The sequence below is a fragment of the Camelus ferus genome, chromosome 21 (assembly GCF_009834535.1).
Source record: "Camelus ferus isolate YT-003-E chromosome 21, BCGSAC_Cfer_1.0, whole genome shotgun sequence".
Classification (NCBI taxonomy): Eukaryota; Metazoa; Chordata; class Mammalia; order Artiodactyla; family Camelidae; genus Camelus; species Camelus ferus.
The window spans coordinates 28,244,326-28,263,146 of NC_045716.1; the positions used below are offsets into that span (position 1 = coordinate 28,244,326).

The following is an 18,821-nucleotide window of genomic DNA, read 5'->3' on the forward strand; positions in this document are numbered from 1 at the left end:
AGGGCGAGGGGGCGCCGGGCGGGAGGTGGGCTGGTCTGGCTCACCAGCCTGATCTGGTCCATTGAGCTTCCCGGGTTCAGGCCCACACTGGTGTTTCTCAGACTTCTGCTCTGTGGAACCCTGCAGTTCCTCAGAGGTTCTGAGAGGTGGAGTAAGGAAATGGTTGATCTGAGGAGGTTCTGCATCTTATAACCTCCCTTCAAACAGAGCAAACCTCCCCTCCTCTCTTTTACCTGTTTTATATGCTGGTGTTTAATGTAAAATACTGATGGAGAAAGGTGGTGGGGGATTCTGCTGGTGAGGTGCACTGGACGGCCGCTGGTCGAGAGGGAGGTGTGACGCTCCCAGGTGGGCCTGAGTGCCCAGTGCTGCGGAGATGTGGAGGAGGGTGGAAGCTGCCCTGGCCACCCCATCCCGAGGCCCAGGAGGTGGCTCCCCCTGGACAGACTGGCTGTGGATGCTGGCCTGGGGGCAGCTCACGCAAGACTGGGTGCTGTCGGCCAATGGCTGATCTGAATGAGATGCTGGACTTCCACGTTCAGGGTTCAGTGGGGCTGCTGGGCCCTGAGCAGCGGATTGAGGGTTGATCATGGTGGGCGCCATGTTGGATTTTGAGGTGTCTGTTGGTCCAGGGGCGGGGGCTTCAGAGCTGGAAAAAGAGGGCCCTGGGAACAGCAGAGGTAAGCGTGTGAGCCTGGTTCTGCCCTTCAGCTGTGGGAGGCCAGGGACAGCCTGCCGCAGGTTGAAGGAAGCTGCCCCGTTGAAAGCCAGGACCCCCAGCAGCCACACTCCTGGGCCCGTTGAAAGCCAGGACCCCCAGCAGCCACACCCCTGGGCCCGTTGAAAGCCAGGGCCCCCAGCAGCCACACCCCTGGGCTCTAAAGGAGCAGCTCCTGACTTGAGTTCACCCAGAGCTTCCCACCATCTGTCCCCTTTCCCGGGTCAGGGCAGGGCCCTTGCATCTGCCCCGAGAGTTGCGGGGCCTGGGACGGGGGTCTGAGGCTGCTTCAGATGCTCAGGCTGCCCGGGCAGGAGGCGCCTGGCAGGGCAGACACTGCGTCGTTCTGGATGATTCTGTGTTCCCGGCTGGGGCAGGCTTGGCATTACCCCAGGGAGACTCCCAGCCGGATACGGCTCAGGCCTCCCCAGCCTGGTCACTAAGACTTGAGCCCGCTTGATTCTGGTTTTCAATGACCTTTGACCCACAATGAAAGAACAAAAAGAGTGGCTGTGGCTTGTTGGCAGACTCTCTGCCGCTCACGTCTGAGGTCTCAGAGGGAAATAAAACCCATTGCAAGAAGCTAAAAGCAAGACAGAATCACTGCCTGGACGTCAGGGCCCAGCACTGCTCTCTTCCTCTTCCTGCTCCCCCGGAAGTGCTCAGGCCCCAAAATAAATAGGAGTGGCATTTATGACTGCTCAGCTGGTGTGTTGAGATCAAATTAGGTTCTGTAGTTTCTTTTTCCGTTATGAATGGAACACGGAACATGGACGGCAGGGCAGCCTCGGGGTGGGGCTCACGTGTCATCCAGAGACTCTGGTTGGCGTTTGGCGTGTTTCCTTCCTTCCGGCAGTTCATCAGTTTGTCTTCCTTTTGTGTTTGGTTGTCTTGTTGACCTCAGTGGACACGAGGCGGTGTACAGGGCCAGGGGTCCGTGTCGTCAAAGATTTGAGGCCTCGTGGGGCAGAAGCACAAAGATTTAGTCTTCCCCCAAATTGACTTTATTTTAGCGTCCAATCAGGGGGCCTTCTTGGGCCTCAGGACATGAGACACAGGCCAGTTTTCTGACACGTCCCACAGAAACTGGGGGTACTGGTTTTCAGGAAGGAGTCAGTGGAGGTGGTGGTGTGGGCAGAGCTCAGAGCCGGCTCCATTTGGGGCAGGGGCTTCCAGTCTCTCACCTGTGAGATAGAGGTAATGGCACCTGCCTGCCTGCCACAAAGGCCTGGGGACTTCAGTGACGTTGGCTCTGTGTCAGGTGCCAGCTCGCCGGGACAGCAGACCTGCATCCAGCCTGGGCCTGTCATTGCTGAGCAGCCTGGGGAGGGTGCTCACCCTCTCTGGGCTGGGTTCCCTGTGGAAGGATGGGACGGAGCGACATGCAGTGCACTCAGCTCGTGGGAGGCCTGGTGTGTGCCATTGTCACCCTCCCAGATGTCCCCTGAGCCCAGCTGGCCCCTCCCCTCCCGCCTCTGACCTTGCGGGGAGGGAGGTGTGTCCGCACATCCATGGTGTGATCCCAGCCTTGCAATGTGCTGGTGCCCTGGGAGGCGGGAAGGGACAGTCTCGCTGAGAGGGATGAGAGTGGGGCATGTTCCAGGCTGCAGCAGGAGCTGCACGTCCTGCGTTTTCTCAATGGGCTTAGAGCAAAGAGGAGGAGCAGAGGCAGTGGTCCTGGAGAGCGACACCAGCAGATGAGGGCTGGCCCTCGCCCGGGGAGCCCCAGGGACCACCCGCCACGGGAGCGTGAAAGCGGCCGCGGCAGCTGCGTGGGGCTGTGGAGCGGCTGGCCCCGGGCGGGCTCCGGTCACTGTCACAGCCAAGATCCGGATGCGGCCAGGTGGCAGGGAGCTGTGTCCTCAGGCCCCAGCCGGGTGAGTCAGCGAGAGGTGGTTTGGCATGTCCTGGTCACGGCGCCCGGGCCTTCCCTGGAGGGCAGCTGCTGTGAGGGCAGGTACACGGGCTTTCCCGGGGGCATGGAGCTCGGGTTCTGTGGAAGGGGGGTCCTGTTACCTCCACTTCGGGGTAGACCAAGCTAGAAGTGAGAGGCACAGGGAGCACCAGGCCCGGAGGTTGTCATGCTTGAATGTTCAGCAGCAGAGCCCTCTGTCGCGCAGACTGTCACGGCTCCAGGAGTGTGAGCCAGGCAGAGACCAGGAGGTGCTGGTGGAAGCCAGGCGGGGATGGGACAGGGCTGACGGCGGTCCGTCTGCCCCGTCCCTCCCCTCCTCACACCCCCTCCTCCCGGGTGGCCCTGGGACGTGTCAGGAGCACCCTGGGCTGAGGGTTCACACGTGCGAAGGCGGCTACGTGTTGCAGGAGGAGTGCTGAGATCCACTGGCGGTCTGCCGAGGGCACGGCGGAAGGGTGCGGGTCTGTGTGAGACCCAGGACTCCTCTGATCTGCAGACCCCGAGAGTCACGCAGGGATCGTGGCGGTCCTTCTGCTGGGACCTCTCTTTCCTCCTCCGTGACTTATCTCAGGTGAACCTGGCTGTGAAGAGATGTGAAGGGCTTTGCAAGGCTGTCAAGCGAGCTGAGCGGAGGGGAGTTTAAGTCGCGCTGTTGGAGCATAGTCTCTGCCGGGCGGGGCCTTGGCAGGGGTCTCGCTCTTGGTTGGATCCTGGCGCTGTGTCTGCGCAGTAGCTGTGTTTTGAGTGAACGGATGACTAATTTAGGCCCCGTCTTCTTTTGTGGTCAGGGGCCCCGGCCACTTCCTTTGGTTCTGGGACCAGGAGCTGTGGCCACGGTGGGGCAGTGGACCTTGGGCCAGGCTCACAGGAGCAGGGGTTGTCGCAGCTCTGTTGTCCTTCCGAGAGGACTGCGGGTTTCCTCTTGCTCCTTGGAGCCCATGGATTCTCAAGGGTGCAGGTGGACCTTCTGGAGTCCAGGCAGCGTCTTTGGGCCAAGCTCATGGGGGAGGGAGCCATGGGCTCTGTCTCGGGGCCAGGCTGACCTCCCACAGACCTGGTCCTGTCCTGATCCAGGCTTGCCGTGTGGCCTCGGTGGGTCACCTGCTCCATGGGGGCGGGAGGAGGGGAGGTAGGCTCCCCCTGGGGTCCTGCGTTGTGTCTGTGCGATGCCAGCACAGCGCCAGGATGGTGGGGACTCCCTGCCCCCAGCCACAGGCCCTGCGGGGCCAGGTGTGCTCTTGAACTTGCCCTTCCAGATGGGGAGGGGCTGGGTAGTGGGAACAGATGCTCACGTCACCTCCCCTACCTCTTGGCCTGGCTCCTCTGGCGCTAAACCCGCAGCCTGGAGCCAGCTCTGCTTCCTGGGAGTGACTGCCTTGCCGAGGGTGAGTGAGGAGGTGCAGGCAGGGTAGTGTACTTTTCGGGGATCTCTGCGCACCCCGGGGGGCAGCCCTGGCTGGGCCAGCCCTGGCTGGGCCGGGTGTGCGGGCAGGAATTGGGGCAGATGGGGCACCTGCTTCTGTGCATGGAGTCCGGCTGGGTCGTCATGGCAGTCAGTGGGGCTGTGGCCACTGGCCCGTGCGCTGACCGTCAGCTGATGTCCCCGTCTTGTGATGCTTTGCTGAGTGAGCAGAATCGCGGGCCGGTGGAGCTGGGAGGGACCTTGACCAGACGTTTAGGTAGAAGATGACAAATTCTTGGCACGTGGACAGCCGTTCCTCCCTCCTGCACCCACGATAGACACGGTTAATTGATGGCTGTGCTCAGAGTTCTCACACCAGGCAAGCAGGCCCTCTGAAGGATGGGGTCCTCCCTGCTGGCACGGCGGGAAGGTGGGCTCTGTGGGCAGAGAGCCAGGCCCCTGTGCCCCAAGGGCAGTGGCCAGTCTCAGAGCCAGGCAGTGGCCCGAGTGGGGCTAGAACTCACGTCTAGGGTGCTGTCTGCTGCCCTGCCCCTGCTCTCAGCTCCTTTGGACCTGGACCAGATTCTTGGTCCCTAGTTGTGAGCATGGGGGTGCTGGCTGGCTTCCTTGAAGTGGTAAGAACAGCCCTGCCCCTGGGACAGGAGGGGCTCGGTGTGAAACTGCAGGTGAGGCCTGCTCAGGGAGGGGCTCCAAATCCCAGGTGGCTTTTTCTATCCTGGTCCTGAGCTAGTATCTGGACAGCGGAGCCCTGGGGCCACCTGCCTGTCTGCCTGGAACTTTCCACGTGGCTTCTCCACTCCTGTGAGTTATGGCTCTCCACCGGCCGTTCCCAGAGCTGCGGGTGCAGGTGCACAGTGTGTGAGCCCCGCGTGGGTCCAGGCGGGGAGGGTGAATATCTGCTGGGAAATGGCCTGGGGCTCTCTGCCTGGGGCATCTTTCCATCTTAAGGGAAAGAAAGTATTTAAGGACATGACATTGTGGGGAGGGGGGTATTATTGCTTTTAAATAAAAGTGTATCAGTCCTTGTTAAAAAGTCCAAGTAATAAATCCTTGTAGAAATATTAGAGCAATAAGGCAGACCAGTGGAAAGCAACCTCGTCCCACCACGAGCTGTCCATCTCCTTAGAGGAACTGGTTTTTTCAACACACGTGCAGGTACGTGTGTCACGCCTTCGTGGTTCCCTGTGAAAGGAATGGCGTCACCTGTCCACTTGCTCTGAGGCTTGTTTTCTCTCCCCCTCACTTACCTCAAGGACCTCTTTCCGTGTCAGGATGTGTTTCCTTGGCAGCTGCATGACATTCCACAACGTGGATGCGCTGTGTTGGTCCCGCCCTTACTCTGTTAATGTTTTGGATACGTTCTGTCTTTCGGTCTTATGATCAAGGCTGCAAAGACGGTCCCTGTCCACCCCCACACCACCCCGCCGTGCTGCTGACGCAGGTCTTTCTCACCACCACCTCCTAGGGGAGACGTGGCCGAGGCACGCGTGCATTTAGTTTGTGGTAGCGGCTGCCACATTGCCTGGCAAAAGGCTGCACCGTCTGCCCTGGCTGGGAGGGAGGGCTGCATGAGGAGGCGGTGGGGTGGCCTTGAGTGACTGCTTTGTCCCCAAAGGGTTTCTCCCTGCGGCAGGTTGATAACAGCCCCCGAAGACGTCCGCATCGTAATCCCTGACACCTGTGGGTATGTGACCTTCCACGGCGAAAGGGACTTTGCAGATTTGATGAAGTTGGGGATCCTGAGATGAGAGGATGGTGCAGGGTTATCTGGGTGGGGGGCCCAGTGTCACCACAGGGTCCTCATTAGAGGAGGGCAGGAGGTCAGAAGCAGACGCGGTGATGCAAGCAGAGGTAGGAGGGATGTGGCCGCGAGCCAAGGGATGTGGGCACCTCCAGACACTGGAAAAGGCAGGAAACAGCTTCTCCCCTGGAGCCTCCAGAAGGAACCAGCCCCATGACACCTCAATTTCAGCCCCATGAGAAGATTTATTTGGGCTTCTGCCCTCCAGCACCATGAGACAGTAAGCGTGTGTGGTTTTAAGCCACTGAGTATGTGGTGAAGTGCTCCAGCTCCGTGGGAAACCCACATGCTCCCGGATCTGGCAGGGGCTGGGGTATGTTACCCGGTGTCCCCCTTCTAGAGTGGGCATGCCCATCCCCTCCTCACCCCCAGCCGCCTGCCCTGCAGCATGCTTCCAGGCCTGCGGCGTTGGGCTCTCTGTGCAGGGTACATGCAGCTTCCTGCCACCGGGGGAGAGCCGGCCACACGCCAGGAGAGGCCTTCTGGTGGGCGACAGCCATCTGTCCTGGCTCTGGCCTCCTGACATTTAAAAAAGGTAAAAGGAGCAGGAGAGACTGCGGGGCGGGGAGCCAGATCCTGAGAGTGACCAGGTCCGGGACCAGCCTGAGGGCTCCCTGCAGGGGGAGGCTGCTGCCTCTGGGGCCTTGCATGCGCACAGGCTCGGGCTCCGCCCCCGCACCTGGAGCGTTCTGGGGCCTGTGTCTGGCGTCTCTAAGGTGTGTCCCGGGGCCTGGCAGGTGTCGGCCTGAGGTGCGAGCGCCTGCCCTCGCCTCTGTCACCCCCGGGCCTCGTGCGTGGGGTCGGGGATCGGCCGCCAGGTGGGGTTAGGCTCAGCGCCCGCCTGCTCTGTGCCACGGGTCAGGCAGGGCGCGCGGCCTCTGACTCACCCCTGGGCGGCGTTCCCGCCGGCCGCAGGGAGGCACCGTGTGTGGCACGGGCTCTGTGCCGGCTGCGTCCAGGAGGGCCCTGGCCCCGGGGGTTCTTGGCCGTCAACCGGCCTCCCCTTGAACTCATCCCCTCACAAGAGAAGCCGCTGCCTTCTACAAAGCCCTGGAGAACAGGACGCCAAAGTGGTCTTGGCGACCTGTCCCTAGGCCGGTGACTGCAGGAATGTTTCCTCTAAATCTGAGCACAAACCATCCTGCTGGAGCTGGAGCCTGTTTCTTTTCCAGCTTTGAGAGAAATAGTGATTCTGCTGGCGTGGCGCTGTGTCCTTAGGCAAGGTGCGCAAATTCCTCACCTTCGACTTCGGCCCCGTGAAGTGGATCGAGGGGAGCGAGTGCAAGGGCGTCAATGTGAAGAGTGACGCGTCGGGAAAGCCGGGCCCCCGGCGGTCTTGCCCCTGGCGTGCTAGAGCAGGCCGGGGGAGGCGTAGGGAGGGCTCCCCTGCCCTGGACTCCTTGGCAGCCCCCGAGCCTCAGTTTCCCCACTTGAGTGAAAACAGCTTACTAGGTGCAGGGATGGCCCCGTACGCCCTGGCCAGACCTGAGAAGAGTGGTCTCCTCGAAGGTCGATTCCGTCAGCCTGGGACCGGCAGGCATGTGTGGCAGGTGGCATGTGGCATGTTTGCTCCTCATCCCCTGACTCTGCCACCCCACGCCCTCGGCCACCTTACTTCATGGCCCCTTCCCCCGAGGCTCAGCTGTGGGCGCTGTTCGGTCAGTGGGGCCGGGCGGGAGTGGTGTGGCAGTCCCGGCTTGGGCCCTGGGAGGCTTTGCGTGTTTGCGCATCCTTCTTGTACCTCTGCCAGCGCCATGACAGCCTTGGGAGCCCCCATCCCTGGGGGTCTGAGGCCCTTGGGAAGATGCCCGAGCAAGAACAAATGACTATTTTGAGGCACCTCCTTTTTGGCAGTACAGCGTTGTTGTTGGCGTGGCTGACCGGTACAGCCTTCGGTGGGGGTCACTGTGCTTGTCTGCACACCCCGCAGGCTCCAGCCAGTGCTGGACCATCGGTCCTTTTGAGGAATGCTCCTGGCCCTTCATGTGTAAGTGTCCGGGGGTGGCCATGTCGAAGCACGACAGACTGGGTGACCACGGACGTGTTCTCCCACGGTCCTGGGGCCAGAAGTCCAAAGTCAGGGTGTGGGCAGGACCACACTCCCTCTGGAAGCTCCAGGGGAGGGCCCTTCCTGCCTCTCCAGCTTCTGGGGGCTCCAGGCATCCCTGGCTGGTGGTTGCAAGTCTCCAGTCCCTGCCTCTGTGGTCTGTGTCCTTTCTTCCTCTACGGACATGTCACTGGACGTAGGGCCGCCCTCATCCAGTGCGACCTGATCTCAGTTACACCAGCAAAGACCCTATTCCAAATAAGGTCACACTTTGAGGTTCCCAGTGGGTGTGGACTTGGGGGTCACCGTCCAGCCCACTGCACTCTGCACAGCTGCCCCGTGGCTGGCTGCTCCCGGGTCATGAGTGCCTTTCTCCTGCTGCTTCAACTCCTGGGAATTCAGCTCCTGCCTCCGGAGTCAGGCCTGCCCTTCAGACGGCTTGGAGCAGAACTTACTGCTCTCCTCTCCACCCACAAAGTGTCTTTCGTTCTCGGGTTCTGTGTGCTCGTGGGTTGTGCCTCGAGCGCACGGGGACATGGCTTTCTTTAGCTTCAGCTTTCTCTGACCATGACTGTTCTCCGTGAGAAACTACCTGCCACCCCAGATTCTGCCCCTGGCCTCCCTTTGCCTCTCCTGAGACCCATTAATGGGCTCTGCCAGGCAGGGCTCATCCTCTCCCAGTCTGCCTGGTGCACAGAGAAGTCACACCATGTGAGCACTCAAGTTACAGCTCCAGTCCTACCAGCAGTGAGGCAGGAGGGAGACACAGGCAGGGAGGAACAGAACGAGGTGGGGAGTGGGGACACCTCACACGTCAGCACCTCTCGGGATGTAGTTTGAAGACCTATGTATTTTGCATAATAGAGCCCCTACGTGTTTAACTACACTGTGGGGATTTGGAAGAGTCGTTTTGACCACTCAAGCTTTTTGGCGAAACTGAAGTCCGTGTAAAGTGTGACTTGGCTGTATTAACCAGGACCCTGTTGCAAGCAATGGAATCATAATTCAGATTAGCTTAGGCAAAAAAGGGCTGTATTGGCTCTCATTCTCTGAGCTGACTTCAGGCACAGCTGGATCCAGGGGTTCAGCTAACATCAGAGCTCTATCTGGCGGTTGTGCTTCCCTCTGTGTGTTAATTTCATCCTCCAGCAGGTTCCCTGCACATGGTGGGAAAGACCACCAGGTCTGCATTCCCAGAATCCTGTTAGTTCTTGATCCTGGTGGGAAGCAGGGGCTGGTTTTGCCCAGCTCCCGAATAGTGACCATCTGGAAAGGCTCGGATTGGCTCTGCTGGAGTCACCTGCCCACTCACTGCCCATGATGGGTGGAATTCCCTGATTCACCAGGCTGGGTCACGTGATGTGACCCCTCAAATGTGAGGGGGTTGGTCCAAGTACAGACACCTTGACAGCTCCCTGGGGCACGGGGTTGGGGAGGGGTGGTCTCCAACGGGGGACGCCGGGAAGCAAACGCTGTCCAGGCTCCAGAAGGGAGCCGTGCTGACCCGTTTCCTCCCATCGGAGTGGATGGTGTCTCAGCCGCTTTACTTTTTATCGAGACCATAAACATCATGCTTTTAAAGTGCACAGTTTAGTGGTTTCTAGTGTATTTAGAGTTGTGCACCCATCACCACTGTCTACTTCCAGAATATCCCCACCACCCCAGACAAAACCCTGTACCCATCAGCGGCCTCCCCCAGCCCCTGGCAGCCACGAGTGCACATCCTGTCTGTGGCGTTGCCTCTTCTGGACACTTGACATAAGTGGAATCACACGAAACGTGGTCTCCTGTGTCTGGGTCTCTGACTCAGTACTGTGTTGTCCAGGTTCATCTCTGCTGTAGCCTGTGTCGGGGCATCATCCCTTTTCACGGCCGAGCAATATTCCATCGTGTGGCTAGACTACATTTCGTCTGTCTAGTCACGAGTTGATGGACACTAGGCTGGTTTCTACTTTTTGTTTATTACAAATAGCACTGCTGTGAACTCTCCTGTACAGATTTTTGAGTGGGTGTATGTTTTCAGTTCTCTTGGGTAGACACCTCGTAGAGGAATTGCTGAGAAACAGCCACTGTCTCCCGCAGTCGGCCCCCTTGTACAAGGGTCTGGTTTCTTAGCATCCTGGCCGACACGCGTTGCTGTGTGTCTCTGACACGAGCTGCGCAGTGGTGAAGAGCAGGTCTCCTTGTGGTTTTGGTTGGCGTTTCCCTGATGCCTGGTGACTTGGGGCATCTTTTCCTGTGCGTGTTGGCCATCTGCACGTCTCCTCAGAACCGTTGGCAACTTGGGTGTTTAATAAACATTTGTGTCCTCTGCCCTGTGGGATGCATGTGTCAGCTGGAGGCAGTCGCCCCGGGAGGCTGAGCTGCCCAGGGCTCCAGGGCGGACCTCGTGAGGATGGTGCTCGGGAGAGTTCTGGGCTGGGTTTGGCTGGCACCGAGGGAGGGACCCCTTTGGGAACAGGGTAGTGGGGCAGCTCTCCACTAACCCCCCTAACCCCAGCCCTTGGCCCCCAGTGCTGTCCTGGGGGGCGGGGGGACAGTGGGGCCGCCCTGGGGACAGACTTGACTAATATGCTTGTCACCAGGGAGACCTGGTCCCTCCTGCCCCAAGGCCCTGGTGAGCTCGCCTTCTAGAGGAGTTACTGCAGAGCCCTCCCTGGCATGGGTCCCTCAGGGAAGAGACAGCGAGGCTGCTTGAAACCCTGACCCCTCCCTGAACCTCAGGTGCCGCCAAGCTCCCGTGAACTCACACGAATGTCAGGGACTCAGGAGGGTCCGTCACTCTCCATCTTGCTGTTGCCTCTCTGGCGCCCCCACCCTGTCCCTTGAGCCCTGCCCCCTGCCCTGGGCTCCTGGGTAGGGGGAGGGTAGTTTAGGTGCTAGAGGCCCCGCTCTGCACCTCAGGTCTCAGCGTCTCCCCCAGCGCACGTGGATAGGGACACCCCCCCGGGGCTGGTGAGGGGACACGTATGCGGAGAGTGCAGCCCAGGACCCGTCACGGGGGCTTGCAGCGGGGTGAACAGTGCCCCCCTGAATTCACGTCCCCCCAGAACCTCAGATGTGACCTTGTCTGGAAGTAGGGTCTTTGTGGATGCAGTTTAAGTTGAGGTCCAGGTTTAAGGCGGGGAGCTGCCCGCACCCAGGCCTGGACGGGGCCTCCTTACCGCGCGTCATCCCCCCAGCTGTGAGGCAGCTGGCACCCCTTCACGGGGACCCGGGCCACCTGGCAGCTGCTCCCTGTTGACTTGGGCGCACCCGTCACTGCCCTCTGTTTGGAAAACTGCCCTGAGGAGGCATTTTCCTGGGGAAATGAGGAAACAAGCGAAACGAGGCTGCTCCCCTCCCCGCCCTGCTGGTGCTCTCCAGCGTGGCTGTGCAGGGTGGCTGCGGCCGGGTGGGAGTCAGGGAGCAGAGGCGAGTGGCCCTCCGCTCTGGGACCGTCACCCCGGTCGCCAGACCCAGTGTGGCCCTGGGAGCCGGGGTTGACCTGAACTCAGCCTCCCCTCCCCTCAAGGGTACTTTTGAAGCAAATTCCAGGAGTCATATTTCTTCTATTTAGAAAATGTGCTTAAAACCCCATACCCTCCATATCATCCCACCTACAAAATAAATAAATAACACCAGTATCTAATACCTCATATTATTAAAAATGCAGCCAGGGTTCTCATTCTGCTGTCTGCCTCATGCGTTAATTAACTTATTTACATCAGGACTGAAACAATACTGTAGTTTTAATACAACTTGAATATTATTGTGGCATTATTACTTACATAACTATACTGTGTTACTATTAATTTGTATTAATATTATATTAATAATGTTGCATTATCATATTGTATTAGTTATTATACATTATATTGTATATAACATATAATATATATTATATTACTATTGTATTCTTATATAATAATTATTATTGTATTATTGTTACTTCAACTGCAGTGACATTGTAGTTGAAATAACCTTGTAACTGGCTATGTCTCAGGTTTCTTAAGCTACAGGTTCCCTTGCTGCCTCTTTCTTTGCAGTTTGTTTGAGAGAAGCCAGCCTGGTCGTCTGTCCTGTGGCATTTCCCACCCCGGGCTTTGCTGAGTGCCTCTGGGGGCGGGCTTAATAGGTTCCTCTGTCCTGAGATGGGTGGTTAGCCCCAGAGGCGTCATCAGATTGCTTGCTTGCTTGCTTGCTTGCTTGCTTGCTTGTTTCTGTAAGATCACGTCCCAGGTGCTCTGAGTAGCTCTGAAGACACAGGCAGGTAAAGGCTGTCCTGCCTCTGGGTGAGGTCCGTTGTGGCCGTGGCCGGGTCACCGTTTCAGGAACGCCTGGTTTGGGCTTGACGTGAATGAGAAATAAGCGTCTGGTGCATCTGAGCCATTACCGTTTTCCTTTGGGCCTGTTTGTTACAGCAGTTGGCCCAGGCTGACCAATACATTGATGGCCTAGCTGACAGCCCTCCGGTCACAGCACACGCTGGGGCTCCTGGCTCCCAGGACAGGCCCAGCCCTGCCCAGGCTGCTGGCTGTTCCCTCAGGCCAGCCAGGCCCCTGGTCTCTCCACATCCCTGTGCTGGTGGGATGGGAGTGAGGCCAAGCCAGCCCTACGTGTGGGCAAACCGGGTGGCTGCCCTGGCATTGCCCACCCTGAGTGCGGGGCAGCTGGTGGGTGGGAGGGAGGTGGGACTGTGCAGTCCCAGACGCTGGAACAAGACTCCCCACCCCCTCCGGCCCTGTCCTCATCTTCCCTTAGCTGCCCCCAGTGCTTCTACTTTCTTTTATCACTAAATTAAAGAGTCAGATAAAAATGCAGCCTCCAGGCCCCACCACCCAAGGGTCCACTGTTAGAAAGTCGGGCCGCATCTGTCCAGGGTCTGTTTTCCTGTGCGTGTGACGTGTGTGCGCGCGTGGAAGGGGTGCTTCGTGCTGCTTCTGTGTTTCCAGAGTCACTCTTCACGCGCAGACCCTTTCTGAACATCTCTATCCGACACAGAGACTGGCTAGAGGCGCCCTCCCCGGCCCAAGGCTCCTCTGGGGCGTTCTTGATGTGAGGCTGAAGGAAAGACCACAGGCTTTACAACTGTGTGCCGAGTAAGATCCTGTCTTTGCAGAGAAAAGACCAAAAGCCCCGATTTATGAACATTTAGATGCTTGGATTTTGGCCCTGGGGCTTGGTACCTACAACTTCCCCAAGCCCCTCACCTCCCTGTGACCCCCAGAGACTGGGGTAGAGCTGAGCGCCCCTCCAGGCGCTGAGACCTGCGGGGCTGACAGCTCAGAGCGGGCGGTGCTGAGCGGGATGCAGTCCCTGCAGCAGGGTCCCGGGCCTGGCTGTCCTGTCCTCTGCACAGAGTGCAGGTGGGGGCCCACAAGGCCCTCAGGGAGGGGTCAGGCCTGCAGCCACGAGCCCCCTTTGAGTTGGCACCCCCTCCCCGGGGACCCTGAGGCTGTGACCGCAGGCACCAGCCCCTGATGAGGCTTTGAAGTGACGTTTGCGGGGCCTGCCCTTCTCGCAGGGGCTGGGCAGGCTGGTGGCACTTGGGATTAAGGGAAGCGTGGGGGTTAGAGATCTGGCAGTCAGGTCCAACTCCACCGTGGCATTTCTGTAAGCTCGGGCAGGCCTCCGGATGCCCATGGAGGTCCAGAAGCACCAGCCAGCAGTCTAGGCGTGGGGTACCCAGTGTGGTGGCTGGTCTCACCTGCATGGGGACTGACCGGCTCCATGGAAGGTCTGCCCAGTGCAGAGAGGGGACATCAGCATTGGGGCGCAGGTCCCCCTGCTCCGCAGTGCCTTCCTCTGGGAGAGCGCACAGCTGCCCGTCCTTGGTGCCTCCTGTCTGGTCGTCTCCGCAGTGGACAGCCTGGTGCATCAGCAGCTGTGAGATGAGCAGTCTGCCCTCCCTGTCCCTGTGCTTCCAAGCCACAGGACCAAGACCAGATCCCCAGCAGACGATGGCCCTCCTTGTATCCTGGCCCTGTGTCCTGCCACCCCGGCCGCAGTCCTGCACTGCCATCCCCCCACCCACCCTCTGGGCAGCCTTCCTCTGCACACGCTGTTCCCTCTGCTTCGAGTGCCCGTCCTTCAGCTCATCCCAGCCAACTCCTGTGCATCCCTCAAGACCCGGTTCAGACGCACCTCTCAGAACTCATCTCCGACTCTGAGAGGGGGTCAGCTGCTCCTTTTCTGTGATCCCAAAGCAAGCTCCCTTCCCTTCTGTGTTGGCATCTATCTGGCGGTGCAGGAGTTTTTGTCTGTTTGTTGGAACTGTGAGTTCCCTGAGGTTGTGACAGCTTCCTCCTCAGTGCCCAGTGGGAACAGGAGCGAGGAGGGGCTGGGGGAGTCTTCCTGAGTAGTGAGTGTTGGGGGCTGCAGAGTCAGGCCAGCCGTGGGGGTCTGACCTCATATGAAGCTCCCCATCTCCATCGGGCGTGGTGATAGACCCACTCCTGGGGCAGCTGGGATGGGCCGGGAGGATGCCTGTGCCTGCTCAGCGTGCCCCTGCCCCCAGGAAGCCCTCAGGGGTTGTCTTTCCACCTCGGGATCCTCAGGGCAGTGGGAACTCAGAGTAAATTTGCTAAACTCTAACTCAGGAGCTGGAGGGACTCTCCCGCTGGGCTGCAGTCCTCTCACCATGTACAAATACTGTTCCTTGCGTTCCGGCCACCGCTCACCCTCTCCTTGTGGAAGGGTGACCGCCCAGCTGGAGGGCGACCACATACGTGCACTGGTCACCTGGCACCTCCCGACAGGGACTAGAGATAAATCCCTGCCCTCTTTGAGCTCCAGGAAAACTGTTGCTGCAGACGAGCTGCTCTTGGTTGCCAAGCACCCAGAGGGCGCAGCCCTGCGGGTCCTATCTCCGTGTTGGATGCGGGCTGTGTGCCACCAGTTTGCCTCCAGGGTCCGAGGGCTGGGGTTTGGGGGATAGAAAGGGCTGTGGCCCGGAGTCTCCAGCCTTGTTGTAGCCCTGCTGTTTCTCCTTGAAGGTCTCTCTGTTCCGTGTGTGGCGGGGACGGGGGCCTCAGGGCCGCGCGCCACCTTGGCCGTGCTGCCTCGCCTCACCCAGTCGGTTTCCCTGTCTGGAGAACAGGAGTCATTTTCTGTTTCTGTTTAGATCTGTGTTTCCTATTTCCCCTAAACAGGCATAACCATTCTTGGGGTGACAGTCAGAATATTTAACAGCGCAGAGAGCACAGCTCCGGCCAGTGTCCCGACACCTGCGTGCAGCGCGGGCACCTGTCCCCGGTCCACGCTCCTGTTCGGCCCGGCCTCCTGGGAGGCTCTGGGTTAAATGAGGTGGGACGGAGGCACACCTGCCCCGCGTGCACTGGGGATCTCGGGGCTTGTTCCCGGGCCATCACCACGCTCAGCATCCCTTCTATTGCCTGGCCAACCTTTTGGCAAACTCGTCCTGAGTGTGGGCCACTGAGGCTGGGGTGTCGCCCATGACAATAAATCCTGGGCAGAGGGTCTCTCCAGGATTGCCAGCAATCCCAAGAGTTGACCTGTCGGGGTGCCCTGACTGTGAACTTGCCTCCCAAACTTGCCTGTCCTCACAGGCCCCCAGGGCATCATCACAGGAGCGGGTCCACCCTTTCCACAGCTGAGGAAACGGAGCATCTTCCGTGCTCCAAGCCTCTCTCCTGGCATATTCGTCCCCATCTTTGCCCAGTGTCTTAGCTCGGAATGTGTGACAAAATATCCCAGACCGAGGGCTTACACAACAGACGCTGCCTCTCCCAGCTCTGGGGTCTGCAGAGCCGAGGGCAGGTGCCTGCAGGGTCAGGCTCCGGGCCTCTCTCCTTCGGTGCAGACGGCACCTTCTCTCTGTGTCCGCACGTGGCCTCTCTCCCGGGCACGCAGAGCGTGCTCTCTCTTCCCCTCCTTATGAGACACCAGTTCTACTGGGTCAGGACCCCACCTTTGTGACCTCGTTCAACTGTAAGTACCTCCTAAAAGTCCTGTTTCCAAATACAGCCACATTTGGGGGTTAGGGCTTCATGTATAAGTTTTGTGGGGAACAAAATTCTGTCTATGGCACCTGGTGTGTTAGGAAGGAGGTCAGACCGACAAGACCCAAAACAACAGTGGTTTAGAGTCTAATGCAGGCCACCACGGGGATGAACCCCAGGGACGTGGTGCTGAGTGACGGAAGCCAGACAGAAACGGACATCCACGTGAAATGCCGAGGAGGAGGGTAATTCATGAAGAGAAGGGTCAGAGGTCCAGGGGCCGGGCAGGGGACGGGGTGACTGCTTATCCCTGGGTACGGGGCTTCTGTCAGCGGTGGTGAGAGACGGTTTTGAGATAGATGGTGGTGATGGTCACACAACATTGTGAATGTGACCACTGCCACCTCGTCACACGCTTGGAAAGGACGAACAGAGCACATGTGTTCCATACGGCTTATCACAACAAGGAAGCTCATCGCAGCCTAGAGAAAAAGAGGCTTTTTCTTGAGTGTAACATCCACACCGCCTGCCCTCCCCGCAGGTGCGTAAGGCACTGTTCTCACACCCCAGTGGCCAGAATGCTGCCCAGCCACAAGGGGGGCTGGCAGTTGTGGTCCTCTCTCTCGGTGGCCGTGCACTGCTGCGGGGGACTGGGGCCAGTGGCTACTGGGGGACAGCAGACGTTCCCGCCGTGTCCGGCCACAGAGTGGTCATTCTTGAAGACCGAGGTGTCCCCTCCCCTGTGCAGCCTCCCCTGAGCCCCAGGTCCTGCACTGCGGCCTGTGGTGCCCCGTCTTAGTGGGGCCGAGGAACAGGCTTTGTCCGCCCCACCTGCCCCCGACCCCTCGCTCTCTGGGTGTGAGGCGCTGCCTGTTAACTGGCGTCTCCAGAGCCAGACCTGATCTGGCACCAAGGAGAAGCTCAGCAAACACTGTGCTACAAGAGCAAGTGAAAGTCACTTCCTGGGGTCACAGCCGTTCAGCAGCTGAGCCAGTATTTGAACCCCCAGCACAGCATCTGGGTGGAGAATACTGTCTTTGCCTTCTGGGAGGAGCATTAGGACAAAGATCCCCCATCTCTCCCCGTCTCCCCGCCTTGTGGACTCTGACGCAGCCCCAGCACAGGACAGGCACAGGAGGACGGCGAGGAGAAGGAGGACTTGCAGCGACCCCGCGTGGGGGTGGGGGAGGGGCCCAGAGCTTCGCCGTGGGGAAGCTGGGGAAGCTGGGGTAGCCGGGGTAGCCGGGGTAGCCGAGGTAGCCGGCTGGACTTTCTAACCGGCTTCCTTCTCCAGCCGCCTGCGTGGGGGCTGCTGGCAGGGTTCTGTGAGAGTCTGGCCCAGCCTGGCCAGCAGGCAGGTGGGCGGCTCGGGGGCTGGGCTGGCTGCAGGCCTGGAGCAGCGGCGTCTGCCCCCTGCGGCCCCAGATCCTGCCCTTTCCAACTGAACGGGCACTTGTTAGCTTAATTCCCCGGGCAGTGTAATTACGTGAAGTGGCTGAACAAGGGCGAGATTACCAGCAGAGTGCCACCGTGGCTGTGACCTCGGTCATCCTGGGCACTGGCCGAGGCACCTGGCCAGCCAGGGGGCCCCAGCCAAGGCCCGAGACAGCCCGCCCTGTGTCTGGAGCCTGGCACCAGTTTGGACAAGCTAGGGTGAGCAGTCCCCGCAGCCTCTGACTGCTGGGCTGTGGCTGCCTGGGGTTCGGAGGCCGAGTCTGGGCTCAGTGGAAGGGCCCTGTCTGATCAGTACTGGCTGGAGGGTGCTGGGGGCTGCCAGGAGGGGCTGCAGGGGCCGGACTCGGGGTCCCGCTTGCTGACGTGGAGCTCTCCAGGGTGAGCTGCCCAGCCCCTCTGGCCCTCGGTGTGGATGGCATTTTTTCAAATTTAAAAACCTGTAAGATACACATAATAGAAATGTTACATTCTAACCGTTTTTCAGTGCGCAGTTCGCGAGTGTTAAGCATCCTTACGTTGTTGTGCGACCGTCACCACAGGCCTTCTCCAGAGCTATGTCACCTTGTGAAACAGAAACTCTGTCCCTATTAAACACTAACCCCCTCCCCCGGCCCTGGAGACCCCTACCCCTGCTCTCTGTAAGCAGACTCACACACTAGTTCTCTTTTTACGTCTGCCTTACTTCACTCAGCATAAAGCCGCGGATCACGCTTCGGGTAAGGTGTGTCAGAATCCCCTCCTGTTTCAGGCTGAGTGGTACCCATTGTGCGGAAGGACCACATTTCGTTTATCCCCTCATCCGTTGACGGACACTTGGGTCACTTCCATGCTGTAGCTATTGTGAGCAATGCTGCTGTGAACACGGGTGTACAAATGTCCTTTTCAGAACTGTGTTCAGTTCTTTGGGGCACGTACCCAGAGGTAGGATGACTGGGTCAGAAGGTAGTTTTAGCTTAATTTATTTGAAGAACTGCCAGACTTCTCTGTGATGGTTGTGCTAATTTACATTCCCAGCAGCAGTGCACAGGGTTCCAATTTCTCCACATCCTCCTTGACATTGGTTTTCTGTTAGTGCTATCCTAATGGGTGTGCGCCTGTCACATTTTGTACCAACTTCTGTTAAATCTAGGTTTCCCACCTCGGGAAAAGGCACTGCCATGCACCCAACTGAGCAGGCCTGACGTCCAGACACATCCTGGACCCTCCCCTGCCAGCCAATCCCTGATCAAGCCCTGTTGGTTCTCAGGATTCTGCCTACCTGGCCCCGCCCCACCCCGCCCACTACTGCATCACCCACCTCTTGGCCCCGCCCCTCCTGCGGCTTCACCCCACCCCTGCTCCAGCCCCGCCCACCTCCAAGCCCTGCTCCTCCTCTGGCCCCGCCTACCTCCAAGCCTGGCCCCTCCACCTGTCCCGCCCCGCCAGCCCCACCCACCTCCAAGCCCCAGCCACCTCTAAGCTCCGCCCCGCCTCCCTGGGTCCAGTGGCTGTCTGACCTGACAGGTGGCAGTCCAGTCTC

General features: G+C 59.3%; 1 protein-coding gene across 1 annotated transcript in view; it reads left to right on the forward strand.

Moving 5' to 3' along the window:
- Nucleotides 1–18,821, forward strand: part of JPH3 (junctophilin 3) — a 71,905-nt gene that overhangs the window by 27,551 nt on the left and 25,533 nt on the right. The gene's annotated exons all lie outside the window — the stretch shown is intronic.